Source organism: Phoxinus phoxinus (genome assembly GCF_949152265.1).
Source record: "Phoxinus phoxinus genome assembly, chromosome: 21".
Classification (NCBI taxonomy): Eukaryota; Metazoa; Chordata; class Actinopteri; order Cypriniformes; family Leuciscidae; genus Phoxinus; species Phoxinus phoxinus.
The window spans coordinates 13,310,371-13,325,703 of NC_136896.1; the positions used below are offsets into that span (position 1 = coordinate 13,310,371).

The 15,333-nt window shown below is 39.3% G+C and overlaps 2 long non-coding RNA genes across 2 annotated transcripts in view; both read right to left on the reverse strand.

Annotated features, from left to right (window-relative positions):
- The window catches only part of LOC306990091, a 29,109-nt gene extending 25,694 nt beyond the window's left edge, over positions 1-3,415 (reverse strand). Inside the window, exon 1 of the long non-coding RNA XR_013795815.1 lies at positions 3,327-3,415. This is a non-coding gene — a long non-coding RNA (uncharacterized lncRNA). The remainder of the gene's footprint in view (positions 1-3,326) is intronic.
- Positions 3,416-6,689: 3,274 nt separating this feature from the next.
- Positions 6,690-14,188, reverse strand: LOC306990092. The gene is made up of 3 exons (XR_013795816.1): positions 14,000-14,188; positions 13,502-13,544; positions 6,690-7,020 (listed from the first exon to the last, which is right to left on the reverse strand). It is a non-coding gene; the product is annotated as an uncharacterized lncRNA (long non-coding RNA).
- Positions 14,189-15,333: the final 1,145 nt, after the last annotated feature.

The following is a 15,333-nucleotide window of genomic DNA, read 5'->3' on the forward strand; positions in this document are numbered from 1 at the left end:
AAATAATTCCTTAGCTAATATCTATAAAATACCGCTGCAAAAAGCATAATGTTAACTAAACGCTGTCGTATCAAAAACCATAAGCCTAATACTGTCAGTTACTGATTTAAAGGTCCTGTTCTTCGTGATCCCATTTTTCTAACTTTAGCTAGTGTGTAATGTTGCTGCTAGAGCATAAATAATACCTGTAAAATTATAAAGCTCAAAGTTCAATGCCAAGCGAGATATTTTATTTAACAGAAGTCCCCTTTCAAAGCCTACAGCGAACGGCCGGTTTGGACTACATCCCTCAACTTCCTGCTTTAAAGCAGCACCAGGTAACTTTTCAACCTTAATAATATATTTCCAAGTCTCTTGTGATGGTACATCGACTTACAATAGGTTGAATGAAACGTCTGCCATAGCCTGACGGGGTCTGTAGCGTTTTTAATCGTACTTTTAAACTTCGGGTTTCGGGTAGTAACCGGCGAACAAAGAGAACTACAAAATTCGACTGCTTTACGGCATATACGTCACTTCCACCACCACCCCCACTTCCTTAAAATCGGACGTGCGAGCCAAACTTGCGTTTGTTTGCCAAATGTTATAGTCATGGCCGAAGCAGACAGAAAAGCAAGAAAGCAAAGGTTTTGTCGGAGGAAAGCAAAAAGAGGAAACGAGAAAGTGATCGTATTAAAGGCAGAACGAGGATCAACATTGGGCCAGCGTTTCCTCGCTGGCGTGAGCTGAATGAGGAGGAGGGGTGCCCGATGCCACCCGTCCCGGTTTTCCAGGGATTATTCTCTTTTTTGAGCGACAGTCCCAGAAAATTCATATTCTTTCCCGGGACACGAATTGTCCCGTTTTTTTGTGAAAATGTACTTCTAAAGTAGAATTTCCTGGTTTCAAATTAAACCGTTTCCGTCTACTGTTACTGTGTTTTCTTCATAGTTGTGTACAGTACATCCAATCCTGTGTCCGTAAACGGGTAAAACCATGGTAAAAACGGGTAAAACAGTGGATTGGCCAATGCCAGGCGTTTACTTTTATTTGATTGGAAGCTCAACTTATCGCCTAGTAACTACCTGTGCTGTCGGTCGGTCGGTAGGTCACGCGCGCGCATCAACACACATCCAAGATGATACAGTGTGAGTTTAGTTGCTAGCTAGCTTTTTAAAAACTGTCTATTTACATCTATTGTGTGAAATGGGGAGAGAGACGGACGAGGAGGATAACCACTGTCTATGAGGATAACACAGCAAAGTTGGATGAGCCACCAGTGTTAAAGAAAATACTATTTACAACCTACAACTCAGACTCAGACCACAAAAAAAAAAAAATCTGTGTCCCGGTTTTTCACAAATCAAAGGTGGCAACCCTATGCTCGACCGATGCGGACTTTCAAATATCAAATGAAAGCCTATGTCTAAAGGGCGTGTACAAGTTTGGTAGGGGCTACAATCTTGCAAGTAAATATATAAGATGTACAAAATAATATTTTAGGATACCTAACATGTCTGTGATATTTGTTTATTTGTCTTGCCTCAGGCTATAATGCAAATCGATTTGTAAAATTTGCAGATTCATCTATGGTAGCTTGATATTATAATATTGACGATATATGGTTATTATATCTACCACTCAAACATTGCATTGAAGTATCATATAGATTCAGTAAAACGGTAACCAATAGACTAGGCTACTATAATGACGCTGGCTTGTAAACGTGAGCATCGCGATCATTTGTCGTTTGGAAAAAAATAAAACCCATGAAATTATATTCACATGACTTGCTGAAATATATGCCACTGTACCTGGGATGAAGACATTTCACACGCGACGCAGGCAAAACACCTGCATGTGAACTCCTCCTACAGTGTTCTGGGCTATCATGGTTGTCAACAAATGCACGTGCATGTATGACAGAGTTTACGACAGTAGTAGAGGACAATACTGTTTCCCAACTGTAGGGGGACCCCAAGAGCAAAAAAAAGAAAAGTAACCTAGTGTTACTTTAATGACGTCACTAGAACAGTTTTTTGACTAACCTCCGCCCACAGGAATACACAAAAAAAAGGGCGCGTGGTCTTGTTGCGCTCCTACAGAGAAGAGGAAGAGTTGCGTTTGTAGAGTGTGTTTGTCGTCATGTCGTCGAGACGCTGTTTCATCCCGGAGTCAAATCACCTTTGTTTGGCCATGTTTACAATAACACTGAGCGCATGCATCTCCACATTATGGTAAGAGGCGTGACCTTTCCGGGCAACGTGCGCTAAGCTGCTGTCGAATCACAACACAGGAACCGCTGGCACAATCAGAACTCGTTACGTATTTCTGAAGGAGGGACTTCATAGAACAAGGAAGTCATCAGCCCGTTTTTAGGACAGTGAAAACAACGGTATAAGTAAATTTTGTGAAAAATACTGAGGTTTTTTTACACGCGAAACATGAACACATGTTATATTGCACACTGTAAACACAATCAAAGCTTCAAAAACACAGGGAAAACGGGACCTTTAAGTCTCAAAGTAAGTTGTAAACTATATGATTCACAAAAGCTTGTCAGTATGATTTATTCTTTGGGGAATCACTAAAAAGAAACAATAAGAGTAATTCTTTCAGGAATCAGACTAGTAGCATTGTGTTTTGGATTCACACAAAAAAAACAGGCTCGTAATTTGTTCAGGAGTCAGACTAAACTAGTTGCACAGTACGGGTTTGATTCACTAAAATAACCAATTCATAATAGTCATTTATTTTGGGAATCAAACTTCATTGGTTGTCTTAATGGGTTTGATTCACAAAACTATTATGAATTATAGGTAACACTTTAGTCTAGGGTCCAATTCCCACTAATAAAGCTACTATATGTAATTTCTTTCGCCGCTAGGGGTCGCTAACCTCTTACAATAACAAAGGTGTAGGTTTATGACGCAGTGACAAGCTGAATGATGGGACTTGCTGTCAAGCTGATGGATCTAATAATGTTACTGGATTAGTGAAAACATTCATGTTTTTTATTTATCACGATTGCTAATAATAGACAGATATCACACGCGAGTCCCGCAGATATAAAGGAGAAAGGATATAAAATTCCACTGAACTACCTGCAAGTGCTGAATTAACTACTCACACAGGTCAGTTTAATTGACGAATTAAACGTGTGAGTTAAGTTAACGCAGCATTTGAGTGTGTTGAAAGTTATAATGTTGTTAGTTCGTTTGCTACTAGCAGGTTACTAGTAAGCTAGATCAACATTAGAATAACATACAGATCACATTCTAACATTTCATCATGTTGAGCTATATAACAGTGATTTGTTTTATGTAAGTTACATTTGATTTGCTCACCTGTCTAATAAAGAATGTTCAAGAGCGGTGTCGCTGTCAAGTCGTGACTCGTGAAGCTCTGTGAAGTCCAAGTGTGTCACGGACCATAGACAGTAAGAGTCACGGACGTGGAGCTCTCGGCATCTCGAAAACGCCACGCCGATATTGAGCCTCATTGTAGTTCTCCTTTTTGGTCCCAAGTCTGCTTGCCATGGTCTATAATGTTTGAACGAAATAAGAACGGCGTGCCGCTAAACGTTACGCACAACGCAGTTGTCCACGTCTGTCGCCATGGTTACGTCATGGCTATGGCAGTACGAGCGGAAACCGAGGATAGCGCGGATATTGCGTCATTGACAGGCAAAACACATTTCCGGGACGGACGGGCCATTATTTAAAATTGGAATTTCTCTGAAATAAAAATTATTTGGAGACTTTTGGGATATTGTAAGTACACAACTGCAGGAAATAAATCACACTGTGCAAGTGATTTTGTGTCAAGTAATATTTTATTACAAAATTCTTAAATTGTAGGCTACCTTTAACTTGCTTATTAGCTTGAATGTTATTAGGATATTAGCTGTTTATATATAAAGCGCATATGAATTCCTTATTCTGCATGACCTTATTCTACATTCCTAATCCGATTCCTACCTAAATGTAACTAACTATCAATAAGCAGTAGTTAGGAGTTTATTGAGGCATAAGCCGTAGTTCATAGTTCGTTTATAGTGAGAATTGAACCCTATCAGTGTGACCAAATTATTCACTAAAATGAACAGATTCAAGTGCCATTTCTTTGGGAGTCTGACATCTTGTGAGTTATCAGATTAAGAGTATAGTTGCGGTATTTGCAATTTGCAGCATTGTTGAATAAGTAATGTGCCATTCATTCATTTCATGTGCTTTATAATATTTTTTTATACTGGAATCGATTCTGAATTAGAACCCATTCTCGATTCCCTATCTTAATCAATGCCTATGCAGTCCAACAGAGAAAGCAACATTCTCATAGCTTTCTCAACTTTCATACAGTTCGAGTCATGAGGGACAAAATAAGAGTTTCCTCATGACGACACATGGCAGACTGTGTGAGTGTGTGTATATCCATAAGTGGCTGGGCCACACTGAAAAGGAAAGGAAGCAGGCAGTCAATATCATAAGCGGCTTACAAGCAAGCGTCCACTGCCTCTCACAACAGATAGAGAGAGTCTTGTATAGCAGCCCTCTCTGTCAGCTCAAGATTAGTGGCAGCGAGAGGGATTTCATCACCTTTATTCAGAGCGGAAAAAGGAAGGGAAGATTGCTACTCTGGAAATGTGCATGCACAAACTACTGTAACCACCCCCCACTCTCCCCTTTTCTGAAAAAATTGCTCTATCCGTTCTCCACAGAGGCCCGTGATTGCTCCACACTTCACTGGACTTGAGGGGCAAAGCTGGAAGGACAATAAGCCACAGCAGATACATTAAAGGCCCTCTAACACTGTCCAGGTTACTGACGGATGAGTTTCTGATAGCGGAGAGAGGGAACAGGTGAGGAGCTCCGCTCTGAATGTGTGCGATTACAGAACCTCATGAACCCGCACAGCCTCACACAAAGCTCAGAGAGGTCTGTAGCGTCCCTGATTATGGACGAGCAATATACAGTATCTCCAGCACGCCGTATTCAAATGAGGAGGTTTAATAGAGCAAAAAGAAAAAAAAAAGTGGGTGGGAAGCGGTTAAGAAATAAATAAGTGATGCAGGTGTTGGGAATGTAAATGCATAGAGGAAAAAAGTAAGCTGAGCTTCAGCCAGTCTGCTTGGCAAAGCACATCCTTACATAGAGGTAGGCTAAAATCATTTCAGCTTCAATAAACTAACCAGCCCCCCCATTCACCGTCGCACACGCGCTCTCTCAGAGGAGCCGAGGGGAGATCGTTCACATCAGCTTAGGTTAAGGTTTTTAAAGCTGTGTGGAGTGTCAGAGACCTCAGGGGCTCAATCCGGGAACATATCCCTGAGACGGACGGACAGGCCCATCTACACTTCCCGTAGAGTCAAAGTGGACTTCACTTAACTTCATTTTACTAGTCGACCTACCTGACCTGCAAGGTTTGAATCAGAACATCTCCGAGCACTCGTTCAACGGGGCTAATCTTCTTAAAAGGTCAGACAAAGAACCGTTTCTCAAAGTGTTTTGAGATGACACAGTGCACATTCACCGACTACCGGAAGGAACACACTAAAGCAAATCAGCCGAAAGTGCAGGTGTACTCTCCTCTTCAAACATCAGAGTAAATAGAAATTTTCGTCCCTTTTCTGACTTGACCTCGTCCAGATTTTTCTGAGCGCTGATGACTGCCTTTATGATTTAAAGCTCTCTTTTTGTATGACAAAGCCGGCCTTTGGCTGACAGGGGAGGCAAAGATCAGAATACTGAAAGGAAATGTGTTACTCTAGTTGGACTCATCATGCATTGTCTCTGCTATTCTCTTGATCTTTTACATCCTCTACTGTTTCTTTCAGGTTAATTGCCTGTTAACCCTCCACTTACAGTAATTACCGGCCCCAATTACCATTTGACAGAAGCGCAGGGCAACTGGGAGAGAATATTACTCTTTTTTTTTTTTTCACTTATTTTTGACTACTTTTGTCTAATTTCTCTAGTTTGTACAGTCATATACTTAGAAGAATTACATTAAAAAATCTGAGGGAATGAAAGCTATTTCATATCAAAAAGACAAATATCTTTAGAGATGAAAAAACATATTAGCCAAAATGTAATTTTAATAATGGCTCTTAACAATAATATTCTTAAAAATAAACGGTTCTTTGTCAAGGTTCCATTAAAAATTTAAGACTTTTACCATTGCACAAATGGTACAGTCTTTAAAATAAAGGTTCCAAACGGGCTTTTTCACAGTGATGCCATAGAACCACCATTTTTGGTTCCCCAAAGAACCTTTCAGTGAATAGTTCTTAAATGAAAATGTATTTTTAGTGTGAAGATCATTTCATTTTATTAGTCTGAACTTTTTAACCACTCTAAAGAACCTTTAGTGCAATGGAAAGACTAATGAAAGTTCAACATAGATGCCAGTGAATAATCCTTATTTTTAATAGAGAAAAAAATTATGGTTATTTTACCATTCCATGAAAAGTTCTTTGAACCAAGTGTGTTTTTTCTCTCTTTTTTCCTGGCACCTTTATGTTTGAGAGTGTACAACAGCAGCACACACTTCTATGCATTCTAAAAACAGGATATTGTAACTCTTCAAATGAGAGCGTTCATCTGAACACAATACAACCCAAACTGAGCAGGAGACGGCACGATTTTTTAGCCTTGATCCATAAAGTGTTGTTAAACAGTACATAAGTGCGGAAAAACCAAACAAGAGCTGAAGAGCTATCAATATTTTTTTTATTTCAACTGTTAAAATGGACAGTGAACAAGCGGCTATAAAAACACAACGAAAGTCGGAGATAAACCCAAGTGCTTGGTTTGACATTAAATAGAACTTACAGAGGACATGATGTTTTAAATGAAAACATAACTGCTTTTTTGAATATTTTATCTGCAGAAATGATTTTGTGAGAGTGCTGAAATGGCTCCCAGGGACCCTCGAGCACTTTGCATTTTCCTGCCTTTTCTTTCCAGCTATTCCCCACAGACGCTTCTTCATCACTGCCTGGCAGATCCAACATTCACAATTTTCCACCTCCGTACACCCCTAATTACAGGAGACACAATTGGCACAGAAACTTGCATGACTGTAAGTGTAGCTAACTTGTAGCGTAACAGTTGTCATTGATGCAAGAAAGACGTCTTTAAACAATCACATCATTTGGTTGCATGTGGCTGGCTACTGAGAAACACTTTACAATACGTTTCAATTCAATACTGTTAGATTATCCAATAGTATCATGAACAGCATTTAATGTAGTTTAATGTTCATTTATTTATACAAATATTTCCATTGATAATTAATGTCCATACTGTTGTTATATCATTTGAGATGTTAAAAATGCATGCCTATATGGAAATGAACATCATTATCATATTAATTAATGTGTTTGTATTGTAAATTCACAAATGCATTAACTAATGTCAAAGGAGTGATCCTTACTGTAAAGTGTCATTGTTTTTTAAAAAGCATTTAAAATTAGGTGCTAATGCAAAAGCTGTTTAGACTGTTAAGAGAAATAACAGTCTTTTTTTCAAAGCAAGAGGTCAATTTGTTAGCTAATGCCGGTAAATGTTTAAAGGGTAACTGTCACCAAAATTGAACCTAGGCTCTTTTTGTTATTCTACCCGGGTCAAACATTCGTGTAAAAGCATAATTAGAATGGAAACGCCACTTTTAAGATTGACAGTATTTTCGTTTTAGCTCAAAATGCCTTTTGAATGGGAGTACTAGGGGCATTTTTTTTATTATTTTTTTTTATTTTTTTATTTTTTTTATTCGGGACAGTGCACATTAATGAACAATCTAACATTTCTGTACAGACTGTAAATGAGCCAGGTTATAGCATAAATGCTAATTTTCACCTGTAGTCCCGAAGCAGGAAGACAACAACATACATGATAATGCAACACAAAAGAATATAACAACTATAAATATAACATTTCTATGACAGCATCAAAATCGCTATTTTTAAAACACTAAGGAGGCTCGACACACAACATAAAACTGTGCTCGAAGTATCACCAGGGGCTCTGCACATGAACTTGAGCATTGAACTTGTGTAGTGTAGTGTGTACACAAAGTTTACTAAAAAGAAAGGTTTTGTACGACTCACTTTTTCAGTTAGTGTTTCCAGTGGCTGGAATTTTGTCAGTCAAAAGTAGTCGATCTCCGAATGTAACGTAACATGAGGAGAGTAAAGGTGGAAAGCTCCTAAAGCTTGTTTCCATATAAATTCTAAGTGTCTAAGTTATCATGCTTTTCATTGGACAACTTTTGACTGACAAAATTCCAGCCACCGGAAACGCTAACTGATAAAGTGAGTAGTACAAAACCTTTCTTTTTAGTAAACTCTGTGTACAGCTCGAGTTCATGTGTAGAGCCCCATGGTGATACTTCAAGCACAGTTTTGTGTTGCGAGCCTCCTCAGTGTATTAAAAATAGCGATTTTGATGCTATCATAGAAGTGCCACTATAGCATTCCCATTCAAAAGGCATTTTGACCGAAAACGAAAATACGGTCAATCTTAAAAGTGGCGTTTCCATTCTAATTATGCTTTTACATGAATGTTTGACTTAGGTAGATTAACAAAAAGAGCCTAGGTTCAATTTTGGCGACAGTTACCCTTTAATGTTTCCAACATAAAGGTTTACTTCCAAATAGCCAGAAGGCAACATTACACAGTTGAGAAGTCTAAACCTGTTTTCCCAGGATTCATGCTTCTTTTGGCATCAGTATGTCAAAACTGGACTCTTTCTTTTTCAAGATGAGTTAAAGGGAACAGAACAGGATTCCTTAGTCCGTTTACAACTACAAATGATTAGACTTTTGCAAAGCCACTCAAATCAAGGTCCTTCCTGGGCACTGACATGCGGAAGTACCTCCGCAACCCAAAATATGATCTTATGAAACGTTCGCACATCTGATTCTTTCACAATCTGTGGGTGATCGAACAATATAAGAATGTCATTTTTAGATCCGCAACCCTTTCCCTGTGATTTCACAGCTCTATATTCACTCCCATTTTCTTTCTTACAACTTTGATTTGGCTTCCCAACCAGAAAGCTAAGAGAACGGTCATGTGTTCCACTCAAGGTTAATGGATCTGCAGCCGTACAGGTAATCTACGGAGAGAAAGATGACCCCTTGTATTATTAAAGGTTTATTGCTTTGCGAGATCTGACGTTGCCTATTTGGTTCAGTCTATTCTGGCATTCACCTTTTGGCCTATTGTGACATGCAGCTACATGGAAGGACAGTGTCTTTCTACATGCACTGTTCAGTCCATTGCAATGAAAAGCCTGTTATCAAATGCTTTACATGGATATTCTTTTACCCTCTTTGCTGAGTGTTTCCGATTTCAATATCTTTTGCACAAAAAGCATCATACTGCTACATTTACTACTTTATTCACACACACACACACACACACACACACACACACACACACACACACACACACACACACACACACACACACACACACACACACACACACACACACACACACACACACACACACACACACACACACACACACACAATATCTGCAATCAGCATCCAACTGTTCTGCATTCCCTCCCGCCCTGTTAAAATTGCAATTTCTCATGGAGTGGTGAATATGAAAAACAAACACACACGTAAATCACTTCCACCAGTAAATTACCTGAGTCCCGATTGCATCTGACCCTTCACCCTGCTGTCAGTAGCCAATTACAACCCCTCTCTGAGAACGCGGAGCAACCTTGGGATTGGGATGTCAAGAGCAACTTCTTCAATTCAGATAAAGCTACGCAAAACCTGTTTGCGCAGTTTACTTGTCATTTCTCTCATCTCACAAACTGGGGAATTGTTCGCTATTTGGGTATGTGCTGACAACCAGTGAATTTTATGACAACGAGCATGCATTCACAAAATGTGGCTGCTGTGCATTATATATCTGATTTTCCAGTAAAAAAAATCTAAACATGTTTTACACAATATAAAAGCAATTTTATTTAGGATTAAAAATAGATTAAACAATATAAAAAAATGATTAGCAAAATCAAGTAAAAAATTAAGACTTGTTATAAAAAATTATGTCTTGAATTAGGTTCTTACATTATTGGCTTAAAACAAGAAAAATTATTTGCAAAGATATGAGAAATAAACGTAATTCAATATAATGTTCTCTGAAAGTTGTATGCAGTTTTGCAAGTAAATTGATCTTGCTTTAAATATTTTTTCATATATTTTCATTGAAAACAATAAAATAATGATATACATGTTATAATATAATATATAAGAAATAATAAAGTTTTTTTTGCACTGCATAGAGGCCAAGTAATGTGATGTTTTGTGTAATAATATAAGAAATAATAATTAATATTTTTTTGGACTGCATAGTGCCCAAGCAAAGTGATTTTTTCAGAATGTAATGAATAGAAATGTATTTTTCTTACGTAATTTTCTTGTGTTTTTAATAACCCTGAAACGGTTGTTAGATTTACTTAAATCTTATCGTACACAATTGAGTTTCAAGTAAATTGATCCTGCTTTAAAGATTTTTAAAAACGTTTACTGGAACAAGACATGGCAAATCTATCATCTCAGACTTCAAGCAGTCATTATCCTTAAAACAAAACAATTAAAATTCTCAATATCTATTCTTTCTCACAGTCCATCTCTGTCTTTTTTCACACATTCTCTCTCTCTCTCTCTCTCTCTCTCTCTCCTCTGCAGCGCTAAAGTGCTGCATTAATCATCTTAAGTCTCTGGTCAATATGCAGGCGAAGAGCAAAGCGGCTCAGCTCTCTGCTTATTTAACGGCTCAGTGCTTTTCCACCTCTGTGGATTAGAGAAGAACGACCTGCATTTACACATTTATTCACTCCACAGAGACCTGCTCATCTTCCACTCTTCACTATCAGAGAGAGAGAGAGGGAGAGAGAGTGACCTCACCGGCCATCAACATACTGTAGAAAACACTGTTCTCCTGCTTCGCTGCCTGTGTGCAAACGTGTGTTTACTTCCAGTGATACCGCTGGAGAACTCGATGGATTGAAACCACACAGTGGATTAAATTGCTCCGTTATGAAATTGCCATAAAACTGATAAGATGAACAGACACAAGGGGAACAGCCTTTAAACATAATGGCAGCTTGACAGACAGCGCAGCACTTAAATTTTAAGAGGCACTTAAGAGCAATAATTGAGTAATGTCTTCACACGGTGTCTTTCTGAAGGGACGCAACTCGCAACAGGCACGTCCCGGCTTTGACAGAGCGCGGAACTTTTCTTAAAAAAGTGACGGCCATTGTTTTACGCGCTTTTATTATAATACATCCTTTTGCGATTAGCTCAGTTCAACCCATCCAGATTAATTGAAAAGTGCTCTAAAAATTCACAGTAACTCTGAAAACAGATTTCAGAGGGCAAGGGTTCAGGTGCTCCTACTCCACACTGGTGCGAATTAGGGGCATATGCCAGGCCCACATTTGACCCAGAGGGTCCCGTGCAATTCTAGCCATCAGAAATGGGGCACCAAGAATGCCTGTTAGGCGGCATGCTGGGCACAGCAGAGAGCGCTAGTCTGAATGGCGGGGTCAACGGCTGGGCCTGTTTCTTTATGAAGGCCTGCTGAGGAGGGAGGAATGAATGGAGAGCAATGGAGGAAAGCGTGACGCACAGGGCAAAAAAGGCCCAATAAGCGGTGCGTGGTGACAAGGGGGTCTTGTCAAAGGCCATTTCAGTTAACGGCCTCCCAAACTCACAATGCCTGTGCTTTCACAATCCACGCGGAAAAGTGAATGGGACTGACCAGCTGATAGGAGGTCACGCTGTAATTACGATCCAATTTTTACCTGCAGGGCTTTTCATCCTCAGGTGGAACTCGGCTGCGATCGCTATAGTGTAAAATGCCCTGTTGAATAATGAACAATACTGGCGATCTCCAAAATTAAAACCCCATTACATGCATGTAATATTCAGAGGCTCTAATTTAGGCTTTTAGAGGCCGCGGCGGATGCTCGCAGGATGCCCCGCAGCAAGTTCAATCTGTGCAGTAAGAACACCTGCTCGATACGGTCCCCGAGTCTCTGAACGCATCAACCGGGGACTTGTTGTGCATGCAGAAGTGACGAGAGGAACCAACTCAGGGTTTAATCTTCCCATGAGCCTCTTAAGGGCCGTTCACACCAAAAACGCCAATTACAAAGAGAACTATTAGCACCAACACCAAATCATTGCACTCTTTAACGAGCTCTGTATCATCAGGTGGATTCTGATTGGCTGTCAATGTTTTTAATGTTAATCAGCTGAAAAAAAAAAAAAGATTCAATTGATATCGTTCGTTTGTGCATTACCGTTATTGGACTTTCCTGTTCTTCTCATAGAGCTAGAATGACTATTCAAACTTTATAGTCATGGTTATCGTTCTTGGTGTGGATGGGCCTTTACTCCAATTTAGGCTGTTTTGTTCCACCTCTAAAAGATAAATGAAATACAATAACCTAATGGGCGCTCATTTACTACGATGGCCTATATTAACATCGCAGTGAGATGCTACGACAGAGCTCTTCCTGTAATGAGAAGCTTGGGAGTTTTGAGGAGAGCTTTGCTAAATCCCGTCCCATTACAATATGAAATTAATCATAAAAAGAGAGCAATTATATCAATATGGTCTTTTGTCATTAGAGAGGCCACACCTGCCACAAGCCGTCAGGGTGACCTGGGTAATGGCGCACGGAAACACACCAGTCCTCCATCACCGAAATTACGCGGGCTTGACCCCTCACAATGGGCAGCGACAATGCGAGCGTAATCTCATAATCCGCAATCCTGATTGGGAACACCTTTCAGTTATGATTGCATTATGATGGACAGCCGGCCATTAAGCTCGTGGATACGGAGAGAGTGCTAAGACATCGGAATACAAGGGAGCGGGGAGTCATTCTCCTTATCCGTCTATCCCAACCAAGCTCCCTGGACCAATCAGAAATGATTAGAGAATTATATTGACATCCTTCCACCAACCAGGTCCCGTATCAGTGCTCTGAGCCCTACTCGACTGTCATATCCCTGAGCCAAAATCACTGTCTGGAGCCAAGCACACCTTCCACTCCAATTAAGACCTGCATCCGATCATCAGAGCTCCATCCTTAATCTCATAATACCACACTCACACAGCACAGGCGCAGATAAGACTGCCACAGGTGTATCTGAAGGAAGAGGAGAGCGGAAAAAAAGGGGAGATGGAGATTTTGGAAGGTGACAAAGTTCAGGGATTAAAGCGAGAAAGAGAAGCATTTTGTCCGTGGGAGAGAGAGTAAGGTAACAGGTTGAATGGTGATGGAGGACTGCGAGAGGATGCGAGGAGTTATAAATCCCCTCTTGAGTGCTGTGTGAACAGCTCTGAGAGTAGAGGGCTTTAGTATTACTTCCATATGCATTAACTAACCCTCAGTCATCTGGTTATTCAGTAGTGCCTGCCACTCTTCACCACAGTACAGAAAATGAATCACCCAAAAATTAAAATAATTTACTCACTCTCATGTTGTTCCGAATCCGAACCTGTATGATTTACTTTCATCTGAGGAACATAAAAGCACATATTTAACATTTTAATTTTAAATGTCAGTAATATACAGCTAAGATAGTAAAGACTATGTGGCTAATAAACCTCAGTTAGACAGACCTAATGAACAATTACTACAGCTTGTATGATTACAATGTAAGAAAAAATATTATGTCGCTTTGTTTGTCGATCTAAAGTTGCAGTCATCGGAAATCTTGGCATAAAACGTGTAATGAAAGGTTTAACATGTTGTTGTTTTTTTCCATACAACGAAAAACAACGGAGTCCAACGTCGTCTTGGACCGCATTGGCTTTTTACTGAATGGAAAATAACAGTTGAAACATTCTTCAAAATATATGTTCTGCAGAAAAACGTAGGCTACGTCATACAGGTTTGGAATGACAAGAGGTTGAGTAAATGACTGAATTAAACTGTCCCTTAAATCAGATGCACACACATACATACTCACATAAACACTCCCTTGGTAATTCGATAAGTGTGTTTTGCGCCTCAGTCTTAAAGTAGGCCTAAACTTTCTCCTGACGAGATTGCTTTTGCTCTGAGGCACCCTGCAAATGAGCTCGCAGCTAAAAGCCTAAATTAGAAGCTCTGAATGTTACATGTTTACAGGACACTTACTGACAAGAGCTGTCAGGTTCTCAAAGACCACCAGAGGACCCCTAAATGAGCACCCTATGCAAAAAGTGGAGACTGCTGCCACCCACTGGTGGCACACGGTGAGGCAGCACTGCGGTCTGCACTTCTGTCAGCATTGCTTCTGTTATTGGATTAAAACATTCCACACTGAACAGTAAAGCAGGATAAAACACTCAAAGCCACAGATCCGTAAATGTCCCGATCATTGGGAAGCTTCACTAATATGATTCAGGTCGATAATCCCCATGACGCCCACAGGCTACTGGTAAGTGCAATTAACACTGCTTACTGTGGCCAATCCAATTGTGTAAATAGAGATATGCCCAGAGAGAGGCCAAAGTGATGGTGTAGTAGCTACTGCTGTTCACATCGGACTAGATTAAAGTTATGTTATACACTTATTAGGTTGGTTGTACATGGTTATAAAGTCATTTAATAAAAATGTTCGCTTGTCTAAAAGTAGGGGAGGGTTAGATAACATGGCGAGTTGTTACACTGACCGTTTAAATGACGTCCTACAGGGTTTCCATACTCCTGAAAGCTCAGTACATTTCACTTGAATATTTATTTGTGATTATGTTAAAGGGATGTTAAAAATAATTTACCATCATTACATACCCTCAATTTGTTCCAAACCTGTAATTATTTATTTCTTCTGCTGAACCCAAAATATGATATTTCGAAGATGGGTAAACAAACGGTTATGGCCCCATTGACATCTATTGTATTTTTGGGGGATACTATGGACGTCGATGGGGTTACCTGTTTGGTTACCGACATTCTTCAAAATATCATCTTTTGTGTTAAGATAATGAAATTATTACAGGTTTGGAACAAATTAAAGGTGATTAAATGATGACAGAATTTAATTTTTTTTGAGTATCCCTTTAACAAATGTTACAAATGGGTGTAGCTACAATATGAATGAAAGAACAAGTATCATCTGTATAAAGAGATTTTCATGTTAAATTGGGTATACATTTCCAAGTTTAATTGAATTTGATACACTAGTTTGGTGTCAGTAAAACTTCTTATGCTGACCAAGACTGTATTTATTTGATATTATTTCATCAAAAAAATACAGTAAAAACAGTTATATTGTCAAATATTATTACAATTTTAAATAACATTTATTTTTTAATATAT